This window comes from Salvelinus alpinus, chromosome 33 (assembly GCF_045679555.1).
Source record: "Salvelinus alpinus chromosome 33, SLU_Salpinus.1, whole genome shotgun sequence".
Classification (NCBI taxonomy): domain Eukaryota; kingdom Metazoa; phylum Chordata; class Actinopteri; order Salmoniformes; family Salmonidae; genus Salvelinus; species Salvelinus alpinus.
Window position 1 is genome coordinate 8,975,695 of NC_092118.1, and position 16,686 is coordinate 8,992,380.

Here is a 16,686-nt window from a genome sequence, read left to right on the forward strand (position 1 = left end):
CACTCAAGGGGGAACGGAAGGAGAGAAGAGAGGAGTGCCGCTCACCTCTCACTCCTGTTCACACAGGAACACACACACACGTCTCTTTCTCTCTTTCAGTCTCTCTCACACACACACTCTTGTTCTGTCTCTCTCTCACCTTTCCATCTGCAAGACGTGCTTGTAGGTCTGACAAGAACATTGACAGCTGACAGTGAAAACAAAGCCGACACACACACACCAAGTGGACAAACACAGACCCACACAGTCGATAATAAAAAGCTGCTATGACCTTTGAACATTCTTTCGACCCAGGCGTGTTTGTGTAAGCTCCAATCGTTTTCCTCCCTGTGTGTTAAGTGTCTGCCAAGCGTGTAGCTGCGAGTCCACGTCGTTGTGCACAGCCACGCTTTCAATGAGTCTCTCTCTCAGAAAAAGGGTCGAGAGAAGCTGAAAGGAGAGCAAGAGAAAGGGGGAGTGGTGTCACCGTGCACACGGTTAACCCTCTGTGACAAAAGACAGGAGTTGGTTGGAGCTCAGGAATGCAGGACTCTCTCTCATTGTCTCTTGCTCTCTTTTGCGTTCTCTTTTAACGCAGAGACTGGGTTAACTCTGCATGACTGAGTAACCTGATTCCAAAGAGTGGATGATTAACAGTGTATGTATGTGTGTGTGTGTGTGTGTGTGTGTGTGTGCACTCCTTCAATTCACATTTTATTCTGCTTCCTGTAGGGTGTGGATAATTCAAATTAAAATGTATTGTTTGAATTAAATTACATTCAGAAATGTACCGAATTTCATTGGTTAAAACCTCATTTCAGTCAGTTTCTATTCCACAAGTTACCACCAGCTAAAGCGATGAAGTTGAAATGCCTATTTACTCTGTTCCATCTCACTGAGCAATCCACTATCTCATCAGCCCAGCCACGCAATTTATAAAGTTGATCTCCGCTATAAAAAAGTATCTAGACATTATCTCCCATTTATTCTAGACTAGCGTTGGGTTTTCAACAGCGGAGATTTGTATAAACCTCGCGGTCTGTCCCTCTGACATTTGCAACATTGTTTCGATATTCAAATTCGATCTCCAGCTGTCCCATAGTAATGAACATGTTGGGATGAGACAGACAGGCAGACAGCTTTAGTCAGAAGGCATCATTTTTATGGATACATACTAAGTATCCTGCATTTTTAGCTCGATCTCGGGCCTAACAACACCTGTGCCAATATATCCTCCAAACACCGGCTTCTCTGGCATTATCACTTAAGTAGGGAACGTGTGTGTGTGTGTGTGTGTGTGTGTGTGTGTGTGTGTGTGTGTGTGTGTGTGTGTGTGTGTGTGTGTGTGTGTGTGTGTGTGTGTGTGTGTGTGTGTGTGTGTGTGTGTGTGTGTGTGTGTGTGTGTGTGTGTGTGTGTGTGTGAGTGTGTGAGCTCATGCGACGGGGGAGTACAGCTCTCTAATTAAAGTAGACACAATGCTGTTTTTGCTAAACAGAGAGCTAGTTGGCGCCTGCGTCTGGCCTGCTATCTAAATTCAGCTGTGATGATCGATCCCCTATTAGAGGCGGTAATAACTGGAGAAAGTCTGAAGGGAGATTGAACTGAGCTGAGGAGCAGAGAGTACAGTCTCAGACGGGGGAGAGTGGCCAGGGCCCAGGATTGGGTTTCCCCACCACCATAAAATATGTGGGAAGGGGAAGAGAGAGAAGGGAGATGACATGGTTTAGGTTTCCCTGGCTCCCAAGTGTGTTCCACATAAATAGGTGGGTAGGAAATAGTGAGGAGTGGGGTGGGCGGGGGCTGTATTTGCCCTCCACAAACATTCTGGAACTCCTCCATGCGTCCTATGATTAACACAGTAGCCCCATCTCAGTGCCACTTGTCTGCTCTACCTTCAAAAGGAGGCGTGGCAGGGAAGGCTGCTACTGTGTTAAAAACACAGGATAAACAAACTGCCAGACAGCTAATCTCTTCTCCATAGGAGTTGCAGACACTGGGCTGATCTGATCACTGCCTTTCTCCCCCGCAGAGACAACTAATGGGTTGGCTTTCAGCACCACCGAGCAAGACAGATAACTGCTACAAACACACACGCAACAGACACGCATATAGACAGAAACTCAATCGCGGCTGCGCACACACACACACAACAATTTGCCCTGGCATTTTAGCCACACCTGCCCCACGCACCTAAAAGCCTAACTACTATCCTAAGGGTTAATTACTATTACACTATAATTTAGAGACAAAACATAAAACTGGCAGTACATCTGTCGGTGTCTGTGTGTGTCTCTCTGTTTTTGTTTCGTGCCTCCACTGCACTTGACTGCTGCAGCAGCAGCTGAGCTGTCTGTGGTTCTAGGTCTAGCATGCTCTTCCCATGGCATAGACTGACCAGGTGAATCAAGGTGAAAGCTATGATCCCTTATTGATGTCACTTGTTAAATCTACTTCAAATCAGTAAAGCTGAAGGGGATGAGAGAGGATTTTTAAGCTTGGAGACAATTGAGATGGATTGTGTGCCATTCAGAGGGTGAACATATCGTAGTAACCTCAAAGCTCATCACTAAGATAAGGACCCTGGGACTAAACACCTCCCTCTGCAACTGGATCCTGGATATCATGACGGGCCGCCCCCAGGTGGAAAGGATAGGTAACAACACATTACCACGCTGATCCTCAATACAGGGGCCACCTCAGGGGTGCGTCCTCAGTCCCCTCCTGTACTCCCTGTTCACCCATGACTACATAGCCAGGCACGACACCAACACCATCATTAAGCTTGCCGACGACACAGCAGTGGTAGGCCTGATCACGACAACGATGAGACAGCCTACAGGGAGGAGGTCAGAAATCTGTCCGTGTGGTGCAGGATAACAACCTCTCCCTCAACGTGATCAAGACAAAGGAAATGATTGTGGCCTGCAGCAAAAGGAGGACTGAGCACGCCCCCCATTCTCATCAACGGGGCTGTAGTGGAACAGGTTGAGAGCTTCAAGTTCCTTGGTGTCCACATCACCAACAATCTAACATGGTCCAAACACACCAAGACAGTTGTGAAGATGGCACGACAAAGCCTATTCCCCCTCAGGGAACTGAAAAGATTTGTCATGGGTCCTCAAATCATCAAAAAGTTCTACAGCTGCACCATCGAGAGCATCCTGACTGGTTGCATCACTGCCTGGTTTGGCAACTGCTCGGCCTCCGACCGCAAGGCACGACAGAGGGTAGTGCGTACGGCCCAGTACATCACTGGGGCCAAGCTTCCTGCCATCTAGGACCTCTATATCAGTCGGTGTCAAAGGAAGGCCCTAAAAATTCCCAAAGACTCCAGCCACCCTAGTCATAGACTGTTCTCTCTGCTACCGCACAGCAAGCTGTCCCGGAGAGCAAAGTCTAGGTCCAAAAGGCTTCGTAACAGCTTCTACCCGAAGCCATAATACTCCTGAACAGCTAATCAAATGGCTACCCAGACTATTTACATTGTCCCCCACACCCCCTCTTTTACGCTGCTGCTACTCTCTGGTTACTATCTATGCATAGTCACTTTAACTCTACCTACATGTACATATTACCTCGACTAACCGGTGCCCCCGCACATTGACTCTGTACCGGTACCTCCTGTATATAGCCTCACTACTGTTATTTTACTGCTGCTCTTTAACTATTAGTTATTTTTCACAGTAAAGCCTACATCTGTTATATTCGCCGCATGTGACAAATACAATTTGATTTGATTTGAATAGATTAGAAAAAAGATTTAAGTGCCTTTGAATGGAGTATGGTAGTAGGTGCCAGGCACACCGGTTTGTGTCAAAAACTGCAACGCTGCTGGGCTTTTCACACTCAACAGTTTCCCATGTGTATCAAGAATGGTCCACCACCCAAAGGACATCCAGACAACTTGACACAACTGTGGGAAGCATTGAAGTCAACATGGGCCAGCATCCCTGTGGAATGTTTTCGACACCTTGTAGATTCCATGCCCGGACGAGTAGAGGCTGTTCTGAGGGCAAAAGGATGTGCAACTCAATATTAGGAAGGTGTTACTAATGTTTTGTACACTCAGTGTATAATTCAATAGAAGGAAACAAATAGAGAGAGGAGAGAGAGAGAGAGAGCATAATAACAAAATCATCTGTAGCGTCTGAACGGTTTAGCCTACAAACTATTATGACCCCTCTATCGAAAGATGGGACTCTTACGAACACGATGCGTCTTGGCACCCGTCTGAAGTCGGTACAGCCTTCAAAAAACAACACCATCATTAACTTAACTTAGTAGTTAATCATCCAAAGCTGGCCGGCACTCAAAGAAAATAAATGAATCGCTAAAAACAGAGATCATGAACATAAAGAACGTGTAATATCAGAGAACATCTCCATGTATGAGAGAGAAAACTGCGAGGGTTTCTCATCTGAGAGAGAGAAATAAGAGGAATAGAGAGGGAGAGAGCGAGCGAGAGCGAAAGAGAGATGGACGTGTGACAGTAGGCCTTATGGGAAAAGGGAGAAGAAAGAGGGACTGTTTACGGGGGGAGAATAGGAGATGAGAGGAGTGGAGAGAAGGATGATAAAGGATGGGGTGGGAGTTTATTTCCCCAGTGGAGTAGAAGCTCCATTTCTTACCTTCCAAAGCAGAAGATGAGAGGCATTTATCTCTCTGAAAGAGTAGTGGACGAGAGGTGGAAGAGAGGAGGGGTGGATAAGATGGACAAGATGAAGGGGGTAAGGGCAATAAGAAGGGGAGAAGAGGAGAGAGGGTGGAGGTAGGTTTAGAGATGGAGAGAGGGAGAAGTGTAACAGATGGAAAGAGGGGAAGAGAGACAATGAGGACAGCAGAAGTGTAGAGAGGGGTGATGAGGAAGGGATGAGGATGCTTACTTCGGGGATAGGCGAGACTTCCATTATGAGCCTGTACGAATCACATCTCCTCTCTTTTAATCTCTTCCCTATTTTTTGCTCTTTCAATATGAAGAGTTTATTTCCAAAACGCAATGTCAACCAATTTTTCACAGTTGTGTTTTTTCATCAGAAATGATTGCTTATGGGTATGTTCATGTGTGTGTAAAATATGACTGATTTTCGATGTGTATCAAAATCGTTTATTTTCTTTTACGGTATATATCAATTGTTAAGCTGGAATGGAATGTTCGTATCCTGTATGTTTGACTGTGATATGTAGTTGTCTCACCTAGCTATCTTAAGATGAATGCAGGTTAAGTTAAGAGGAATGCAACTGTAAGTTACTCTGGCTAAAAAACATCTGCTAAATGTATCAGGAATCAAGGTCAGACGCAGACACGTCAAATTGACAATGGTTTAATATTCCAACAGGGGCAGGCAATAGACAGGTCAAGGCAGGCAGGGGTCAGTAAACCAGAGGTGGGGCAACGGTACCGGATGGCAGGCAGGCTCAGTGTCAGGGGCAGGCGGGCTCAGAGTCAGGGGCAGGCGGGCTCAGAGTCAGGACAGGCAAGGGTCAAAACCAGGAGGGTGAGAAAAAGGAGAGACCGGGAAAAGCCGAGAACAAAAACGCTGGTTGACTTGACAAACAAGATGAACTTGCAACGGACAAACAGAGAACAAAGGTCACAAGGACAGGTGAAACAGACCAGGGTGTGACAAAATGACTACAATGTCAAATGTAAATGTTTTACATACATATCTCAAATTACTGTATTGAACTATTTGTAAAAAAAAATAAATACACATTGATGTCACAATTGTATCATTTGTACAGTTCTTTTCTAAAAATGTAGTTATTTGTTACATTTCACTCTGTAAAACCTAGCAGTACTACTTATTTCTTGAGAGTGAGGCGGATGATATATAGCATTTAAAAAAAAACATGATTATTTGTCTCTGAAATGAAACCATGAAATGTGATAGATTTTAAACAAATAAATGTATGTCATTGAACAGCCCAATTCCATGATTATATAGTGAAAAAAAACACACCGATCTCTTTCCTAAGTTCTTTAAACAATAAAGGTTAGTGGCCTTCCGAGTGGAGGCCACATTACAGACTGCATTACAGTGCCACTAGAGATCCTGGTTCGAGTCCAGGCTCTGCCGCGACCGAGAGACCCATGGGGTGGCGCACAATTGGCCCAGCGTCGTCCAGGTTAGGGGAGGGTTTGGTCGGCCGGGATGTCCTTGTCTTATCCCGCTCTAGCGACTCCTGTGGCGGGCCGGGCACATGCACACTGACACGGTCGCCCGGTGTACGGTGTTTCCTCTGACACATTGGTGTGACTGAGTTCAAGGTTATGTGGGCATTGTGTCAAGAAGCAGTGTGGCTTGGATGGGTAGTGTTTCGGAGGATGCACAGCTCTCAACCTTTGCCTCTCCTGAGACAGTATGGGAGTTGCAGCGATGGGACAAGACTGTAACTACCAATTGGTTACCGTGAAGAAAAAAAAACTTGAAAAGTGTATATAAACTCTTCATATACTCCCTCATATACTCCCTCAATCTAAACAAACAGTTAGCATTTATCCCTGTCAATAACTACTGGTGGACTCACACACTGGACAATTTAAAACTTCCACCCCACTGCCTCCCATCTCCATCCCTATAACACCCCTGCCCTCCACCATCCCTAAAACATATACACTGAGTGCAGAAGACATTAGGAACACCTGCTCTTTCCATGATATAGACTGACCAGGTGAATGGTAGAAGGTGCCAGGTGCACCGGTTTGAGAGTGTCAAGAACTGCAACGCTGCTGGGTTTTTCACGCCCAACAGTTTCCCATGTGTATCAAGAATGGTCCACACTACCCAAAAGACATACAACCAGCTTGACACAACTGTGGGAAGCATTGAAGTCAAACATGGGACAGAATCCCTCTGGGACGCTTTTGACTTCCTTGTGGAGCCCTTGCCCCGACGAATGAAGGATGTTCTGACGGCAAAAGGGCGTGCAACTCAATATTAGGAAGGTGTTCCTAATGTTTTGTACACTTAGTGTACCTATACACAACCCCCACTGCATGGCACTGCCCATAAGCACACAGCACAGCAGGCTCTGATATATTCTGAGATACTCTACCCTCCCCTGTGTGCAAAGTGTATAGTCAGAACACCACCTGACCCTCTAAGCCCTGTGGGAGAGCCAATCAGGCAGTGGTAAAGACAATAAGCGCCTTCCACTTCCACTGGTCAGGGGTCTGAGGTCAAGAGGTGGCGAGAGAGGCGAGAGAGTTATTGTGCCTAACCGGTCAGCTCTGAAATTATGTGTCTGGCTCCTGTGAGGAGAGGACCAGTGGGATGCTGTGTGTGTGTGTGTGTGTTTTAGTAGAGTTAAGGGCCTATGAGAGCCTGTGAACCACATCAGATCCCCACCACCCGCATGTCAGTGTGAACGATTTGTTTATGATCCAATGCCCTGACAGAGACCTTATACGAGTCTCACAGGATATAGCCTGTCACACAGCACAACCGGGAGAGAGTGTGTTTAACAAAGGATGAACACATGCACCCACCCACATATGCATGCTCACTAGGGCTGTCCCCGACTAAAATATATCTTAGTCGACCAAGAGTCGTCTGTTCTTTCGACCAATTAATTAGTCAACATTTTTAAAACGTGATTTTTCCATATATTGACACACCCTATGTGTTTCAATCGAATCAACTATATTCACCGAGCTTGTCTGATGCTTTAAGCACACTCTTTGATTAAATAAATGAGACAGACAAATGACTTGGGGGAGTCCGACCAGCAATTGATTTGATTGTGCCGGGCCAGGCTCAGACTTGCTCCACTGTGTTAATAAAAAAAAGACAGCGAGTAACTGTGTGACTAGCACCCGTCGTCTCCCTCTCCTCCTTGCTGCAACGACCACCACAGAACATCAGTCTTTATCGCGCTGTCCGTGTTGCTGAAGCTGCAACATAATCACAGCCAGTTGTGACTGAAAAGTTCTGTAACCGAAATCCCTCATTTGTTGAGGAAAAACATTCCCTATTCCCTCAACACTTGCTCCCTTTACTTGCCACATGTACGCATCGCATGCACGTGACCAAAGACCTATTCACACGGGACTAGCATTACTAGAGAATGTTGACTATGTAATTATTACTCCAGAATGTCCATTATTCCCGAGGACGATTCGGACGGGATTAGTTTATTCTAAACTGCCCCCTGGGACGGAAGCCTGGAGGTTTTTATTCTAGGCATGAAGATACAGTATTTCAACATGTTCAGGTGATAGGGCCACACTGATGACTCGAACTTGGTTCCCAAGTTTCTAAACCAGAGCAAAACATTTTTGGTATAGTGTCGCCATAATATTTAATTGAGGAAGTGTGATCATAATCATTAGGATACTTTAGTGATCCGCAGTACGATCTTAAATACCCCCCAGCCTTCAGATGTGAGTTAAACACTGTTAAAAGGCTATGGGTCGAGAAAGTTAAATGATCATTTCCAAACGTTTAGGTCAGCTGAATGCTGCTTTGCGATCTATTAACAGCAAGGGTTGCATTAAACAGCCTAAATATCTTTTTTACTGATGCAATTTGCAATATTCAATTCATACGCACAAAAAATATTAACAAAAGCATTCACTGTGAAAGTTGACTGGCCACAGGTAGGCCATTCATATATACTGTAGCTTATGCGCAGCAAACCGCAATCAACACCTGTCAAACTCAGACGTTTCTTTCAAAACAGGGAAGTCGATTCGCACGGGACTAGTAGTTAGCCCAAAAAACAGTAGGTTATTCTGGCTGGAATTGTTACTCTGCTGCCATGTAAAAATGACTGCCATGGCAGATTCAGACGGGACTAAAATTCTGTTTTGTGCTCATGCATAGGATTACATTACCCGACCTCCCGCAGTAAAACGAATCCAGTCCAAATAGGGCACAATAGTGCCTGACCTATAGCATATCATAATCACATCAATGAATCGTTTATATCAAACTCTGAACACCGTAACACATGACAGCAAAATGGATGCAGAGGACGTGACAAATAAAATCGAAACTAAAGTCAAAAATAAAATGGGTACCGGTACCGAGTCAATGTGTGGGGTTAGGTAAGGGTAAAGTGACTATGCATAGATAATAAACAGCGAGTAGCAGCAGTGTAAAAACCAACGGGTGGGGCAATGTAAATAGTCCGAGTGGCCATTTGATTAATTGTTCAGCAGTCTTATGCCTTGGGGGTAGAAGCTGTTAAGGAGGCCCTAAAGCTTACGCACTAATAATGCCAGATAGCCAAAAATAATGAAAGAAAAACCTCAATATAACCCATAAATATAAATTGCACATGAATGATACATTTATTGCTTTCTCTTTATTCAACCCGCCCTTCATCCACACAATTGTTCGTGACCCTAAATGCACCTGCCCCCTGGACATAACCGCGGGGACCGCATCACTCACACACACACACACAACACAAAGTTACCCACACATCACCACATCTGGCTGTGAATATAGATTGTGTTTTAAATGTTTAATGAGGACAAATATAAAAACCAAGCCATTTGCAGCAATGTTAAGTGTGCTTGGATCAAAGCAATGGAGGCCAGGCGGACAGCAGGCTGACAAATAGGGGATCTGGAGGCGAAGGAAACGCACGCCTGTTTAGGCGAGGTGCTGGCTAGCGGAGTAGAACACTTAAAAAAGAAAAGGAGTGCCGCACACTCTAGGAGCTCAGATGCAATCATTTAATAACCTAATATCCAACTTTTTCGACAGACAAGCTGTCTTCAGAGTATAATGACAAACACTGCTGGTCACTAGTTTATATACACTGTCAAAGGACACACACAGGTGTCTGCAATCATGGCCGGGTGTGGCCTGATATCATTGGTTCATTCTTAGATATAAAAATATACAAAAAAACATGAATGATAGCATACGATCATAGATACAATTTGGCTACATAGGCCTACAAACATTTACAATGAATAGAAAAATCACAATAATCACAAGAATGGCTTCAGATCAAAGTCTACGTTGAGACCGAAGGGAGCAAGGGTCTTTAAATTAAAGATCCAGGCAGCCTCTCGTTTTAAAAATAAATTGTCGAGGTCACCCCCTCCCCTAGGGAGGGTGACATGTTCAATGCCGATATAACGCAGAGACGAAATCGAGTGGTTTTCTTCCAAAAAGTGGTCGGCAACTGGGTAAGTCGAGTTTTTGCACCTAATGGTGCTACGATGCTCTGAGATACGTACTTTTAATTCACGCTTGGTTTTACCCACATCATTTTTACCACAAGGACAAGTTATAAGACAAATAACTGCCTTAGTGGAGCACGTGATAACACCTTTGATTGGGATCTGTTTCCCTATTTGGGAGTGTTTGAAGGATCTACATTTGTAAGTGCCATTGCATTGGAACGCAGTCATTACACTTGTAGTTTCCATCCGGTAGAGGAGCAAATAAAAGTTGTGCAGGGATATTTTCCGGTGGTAAATCAGAGTTTACCAATTGATCTCTGAGATTTCTGCCCCGTGAGAATACAACCAAGGGAGGGCCCGAAAACACATTACCGATACTGTCATCGGATTTTAGAATGGGCCAATGTTTGTGAACAATCGCCTCAATTTGTTCAGAGCACTTTGAATAGCGGGTAGTTAGAACGCATTAATGCTTCTTTTTGCCAGACTGTCCTTGAAAGAGATTTGTCTCGATTTGTTGTTAATTTTCTCAATGGCAGTATTAAATCGGACCATTTTTGTACCCCCTCTCCTTGAACTTTCTTTGCGTCTCAGGCATATTTCCGTCGGAATCTGATTGTTTTTTTGCAAATTCTTTTGATTTGACAGAATTGGCCGTAGGGAAAACTGTTTTTTCAAGGGAAGCCCTTGTAACGGCAGCCTTCCTTCTCTTCAAGAGAAGAGGAGGTGTAGCAGGGATCGGACCAACACGCAGCGTAGCCAGTGCTCAACATGTTTAATTAAACGATAAACAGAGAACACTTACAAATACAAAGTAACAAAAAGTGGCAAACCGATACAGTCCTAGCTGGTGCAGAGAAAACACAGAGACAGGAAACAACCACCCACAAACCCCAACACAAAACAAGCCACCTATATATGATTCCCAATCAGAGACAACACAAAACACCTGCCTCTGATTGGGAACCATATTAGGCCAAACACAGAAACAGACAAACTAGACACACAACATAGAATGCCCACCCAGCTCACGTCCTGACCAACACTAAAACAAGCAAAACACACAAGAACTATGGTCAGAACGTGACAGCCCTCAACAAACTGTTACAATCAATAGGTTTCCTGTAAAGATCAGTGCATAAAACATTGTCCTCACACAAAATCAGAAGATCAAGGATACTGATTTGACAGCACAGTAAATCTCAGGTGACAGATAGGGGACGACACAGATATCAGCAGAAAGAACCAGTCCGGCGCTGCTGCACAGAGGCTGCTTGAACCACATTGTATGTGTTTGAAACAGGCTACAGTTTGAAACGCACATTCACATTCACACGCATATGCACAGGCATGCAGGCACACGCCCTTCCAGAATTCCCATTGGTTACTCACCAGGTTCGCTCTCTGAAATTCCGTTTCAATGGGAGAAGCAACTCCTCAATACTAAGAGACCTCACTGGTCAGCCTGGTAAAACAAGAGGGAACTCCTCCCTCTCTCAACCTGGAAAGAAACAGGGAAACAAGTGAGCATTACAGCTAAAGATAAATAACATCAAATCATGCTCAAATCATATCTCAAATCAAGTTTGAGATATGGATCCCGAGTAGCACACAAGTTGATCAAAATTACCAATAACAACAGGAGTTTGTTTAATCAATCAATCCTAGTATATGTTATATAAAAAAATATATATATATTTTTTACAGCGCTTTCAAGTGTGCGCTAGTGTGCCAGAGAACGCCTATCTTTTCGCAAAAGCTTCACTTTCTGTAGCCTCTCAATTACATGGGCTCCCGAGTGGTGCAGCGGCCTAAGACACTGCACCTTAGTGCTAGAGGTGTTACTACAGACCCTGGTTCCATTCCAGGCTGTATCAAAGCCGGCCATGATTGGGAGACATAGGGCGGCACACAATTGGCCCGGCGTCGTCCAGGTTAGGGTCTGGCCGGGGTAGTCCGTCATGATAAATAAGAATTTGTTCTTAACTGACGTGCCTAGTTAAATAAATCAAAAATAAATATGTTGCCCAGACATACAGTGAATAAAGACAGTGAATGAGAGTTCATTACAGACTTTGAGAGTGTCTAAGTCACATGGTACTACATTATAAGAGACTGAGAGGGAGGCTGAAAAGAGTGGGGTATTTTAAGATGGAAGCGAGAGCAAAGAGAGTAAGTAACAGAATAAATGTATTATGTCCTTTGCCCATCCTTCTCTCCTCCTTGCTGTGTTTCCAGATGGCCATCTCCTTCTTAGAGGACGTGACCTCTGTCAAAAGCTCCAGAAATGGCTGCCTTTGAGCCCTGGGCCCTGCTGTACTCGGAGTAGACACATCCTCACCTACACAACAGTCTCCATACTAGACACTGACAGCAGGGGCCTGAAGCATTAAAGGTACACCCAGAGCTACACACACACACACACGCACGCACGCATGCAATCAAACACACACGCACACTCTCAGATCCACATGAGGTCTCCGTCTATTCTTCTCCTCCTGTTGACTGTTAATAGCTGGAGTGTTGCCATTGTTTGCCTGTTAAAAGCAGCCCGGTGTGGTAACAGCCCACTGATGGTGACATGACTGGGACAGATTGGCCCATAATGGAAATTATGCTGTAAAGCTCTATACGACCAGTGGTAATGGGAGGTAAACAGAGCCACACTGTCTGGGGGAGAGGAGGGGTGAAGTGAGATGAAAGAAGAGGAGGGGAGGGAGGGGTGAAGGGAGAGATGGGGATAGGTAGGGAGGGAAGATCAGTGTCTCTTGACATATTACACAGATAACACACTCAGGGAGATAGTAGAGACAGCACTGCCCTCTAATCAAGCAGTTCAGTCATTCAAGTCCGATACTCTGACTCATCATCAATCAAGCAGGGTCTTGGCTGTACATATGGACACAAGTTAATTAGAGGCAAGAATCAGAGAAAAAAAGAGAGTAAGAAGGAGAAAGAGCGAGAGAGAGAGAGAGAGAGAGAGGGAGGGAGAAAAAGAGAAAGAGAGAACAAGGGGCAGGGAGATAAAGAGGAGTAAGAAGCGGGAAAGAGAGAAGAGAGAATGGGAGAGGGAGAGCGGTGGCTCCAACAAGGCGATTTAAAAAGATGACTTCTTACTGCTAGCAGCAAACACTGAAAAAAAGTACATTGCTGTTTCGAATGACATTAATTCCTTGTGCGCAAGAGAGCTTGGATGTAGTCACGATAGCTTAACAGGCCAAAGATAAGGATACATTTTCTTTTAAGTTTCCAATATACAAATCCAGAATAAAACCTCTCAAATTGAGGTTAATAGTTTGGCCAAGTTTGAGAGCAGTGAGTGAGTTTGGTGTGTAGGCCAATTGTGCGTGTTAAGAGTGCGACCTGTGTGAGATGAGTATTTTTTATGAGACAGATATGCGTGCGCGTGTGTCTGTATCCCTCAAAAAATCCCATGCATGACTAGCCAAAACACACACACACACACACACACACACACACACACACACACACACACACACACACACACACACACACACACACACACACACACACACACACACACACACACACACACACACACACACACACACACACACACACACACACACACACACACTGCCCTTAAGAACAATCCCATTTAAAGCTAACGCGATATTGTTGTCTCTTCAGGAACGACCACAGAGATAATGAAGATAATCTCTCTCTACTCCATTACACCCATGTCCCCCAAAGTAGCACAGTGCTACATTAGCTTAGCATACAGCACAGCAGTAGCCGTAGCTCCCAAAGGAGCACAACACTAAATTAGCTTAGCATACAGCGCAACAGTAGCAATTTCCCACAGCCACTTCTTTAGCTTAGCACACACCACAGCACATCTCCCACTGTCAATGCAGTTAGCGACGCAACAACGACCACACCAGTGTGCTAGCAATATAGGGTTGCTACATTGGGCTTCCCAGAATAGGGCTCTACCACCTGGTGAGCAGTAAAGCTATTCTGGGAGATTGTTGAATACCTGGATGAAGTTGAAGAGGATTTTCAGAATGAGCTCGGTCCAATTTAGCAACCCTATAAAACTATAGCTGCATTCAACACATTGTCACCGATCCAACCGCACTCTCTGTGGATGCAGCTGGATATGGTGTCAAGTGTGAATGAATGCTAGCCTCTGAACGCACCCCTAAGGGAACAGCAGCAGACAAAAGGCTAGGACACACACACACAAGCGCAAGTACACATGCGCAGACAGACACACATATGCAAACACACACACTGGCGTGTGATGTCTATGGCGATAAGAGGTGTGATTCTCACCAAACTAACAGTCAAGGTATCAGAGTGTGGTAAAAGGGGAGGGTTCACACACACACACACACACACACACACACACACACACACACACACACACACACACACACACACACACACACACACACACACACACACACACACACACACACACACACACACACACACACACACACACACACACACACACACACTTCCCACATACATACACAACCTGACTGAATCCCAGCACCTTGTGTTTCCACTGTGTGTGTGTGTGTGTGTGTTAATCCTATCCCAAAACCTTAGCCCTAACCCGCTGGAATGAATGCCGAAACTAAACAGTTAAAAAAGTATGTTTGCCCATAAAACGTTGAATTTCAAAAGGGAGACTGAGTTCCTGTTGGTCACACAGCAATGTTAACGACACGTGTACACACGCAAACACTCTACGATGCAAACATGTATTCAAAGAACCTGGGTTTGACATTTACCAGGGAATTAGCTTGAAGTCACCCCCTCCCTCCACTGAGATGGAATTGCATTAGGCTAAAATGTCTTCATAGACAGCAATCTCACGCACACTCACACACAAACACTCAAAGAAGCACACACACAGGCATGCATAGAATATACAGAGATAACACAGACACAAAGAAACAAACACATAGCCTGACGGGCTCTGACTCGTCCACACACAGTCCGCTCGGGGCGCCGAATTTAGGAGCGCCGGCAAAATACAGTTTGCATTAATTATGGGTAACATTAATAGTGCGTGTGTGGGTGCTTATATTTGTCCTGTTTCAAGTGTACAAGTGTGTGTATTATACGCATGTGTGAATTGGAAATGTGGTTTTTGCATACCCCAACTCCCCCGGAGACCCTCGGAGAGTGGGTTCACAGGGTCTGCCGTTATCACAGCGACCCTGGAGCAATTAGGGTTCTAGTGCATTGCTCAAGGGCACTGACAGATTTTTCACCATAGTCCTTTCGGTTACTGGCCCCACGCTTTAAATCTCTAGGCTACCTGCTGCCCATCTGCCATGTTTCCTTCTCCCTCTCCCTATCATTATTTTGTTTCCCCCCTTTCTTTCTTTTACCTTTTTAGTGTGCGTCCCAGCACAGACAAGCACAAGCAATTTACTTTAAGATAGTTGAACTGGCTTCTAATTAAGCTTCCTTTCACCTCCACCAGTGAGTGAGTGAGTGAGTTTGTCTGTTCTCTGGAGGCCCTCCCCTGTAACAACTTAACCAAGATAGACCACATCCCATCGTTTCAAATGGGAACAAATGAGTCATAGTGGGCAGAACAAGCAAGGAGGTGGGCATCACCACGCACTAGCTAGCGAGATCCTATTGGCGCGTTCTAGCACACATTTGCATATTCCCGTTAGGGAACGCCTACTCTGAAGTGCGAGTGTGCAATAACTCAATTCGCCTTTGCACTCATTCTAAACAATGCAATTGAAAAAAAAACATAGGCAAAGGGAAAACAGGTTAAACAGATTCTAGTTTTGGGAACAGAAAACTGTATTAAGAGCAAATGTTTCATTGATTGAGGTGGTAGGTAGCCTAGTCGTTAGAGCGTTAGGCCAGTAACCGAAAGGTTGCTGGATCAAATCCCTGAGCTGGCAAGGTAAAATTATGTTGTTATGAACAAGGCAGTTCCCCAGTAGGCCGTCATTGTAAATAAGAATTTGTTCTTATCTGTCGAGTCTGTAACTATCATTGAATGTGAAGACTGTTTATTTTATCAAATCAATTCTCTATGTGTAACTATTATTACGTGATTAAACTAATCATGTAAACTTTAATCAACTAGGAAGTTGGGGCACCACGGGAAAATGTTTATAGAGTCTCTTTTTCCCGAATCGACTCTTCAGATATTTTCATATCTTATCGAGTACAGTCTTGTATTAATGTATCATTATTACCTCATCAGTTCTCATTACTGAACGTCGCCAACCCTTGGATATCTGCATGAACCCTAGTTTCCATAATGAATCAGCGATATACAAATTGGCTTAATTATTTATTTACAAACTAACTAATCAAATCACAGAAATACATAAACAAACAATATAGTTATTGATTACTAACACAATGCATTGATAAGTCCCTAGTGGGCTAAACCGGTATAACGGCTTGGTAGACAATGGAAAGGGCTGGGGACAGATAAAAAGCAGGAAAGACAAAATGGATTCACTACACACAGTTGATAATTATATTCATTGAAATGCTAAATCGTTTGCACATGAAAATATTTGCAATGTATATATTTACGCCCGTA

The 16,686-nt window shown here is 44.5% G+C and overlaps 1 protein-coding gene across 3 annotated transcripts in view; it reads right to left on the bottom strand.

Moving 5' to 3' along the window:
* Positions 1–16,686, bottom strand: part of LOC139562764 (xylosyl- and glucuronyltransferase LARGE2s-like) — an 89,604-nt gene that overhangs the window by 39,304 nt on the left and 33,614 nt on the right. Inside the window, exon 2 of one of the 3 annotated variants that reach the window (XM_071380761.1) lies at positions 11,517–11,625. The gene's annotated coding sequence lies outside the window, so the exon portion shown is untranslated. Of the gene's footprint in view, positions 1–139; positions 244–271; positions 388–11,516; positions 11,626–16,686 lie in introns of those variants that run through there. The other 2 variants (XM_071380763.1, XM_071380764.1) reach the window with 2 other exon arrangements.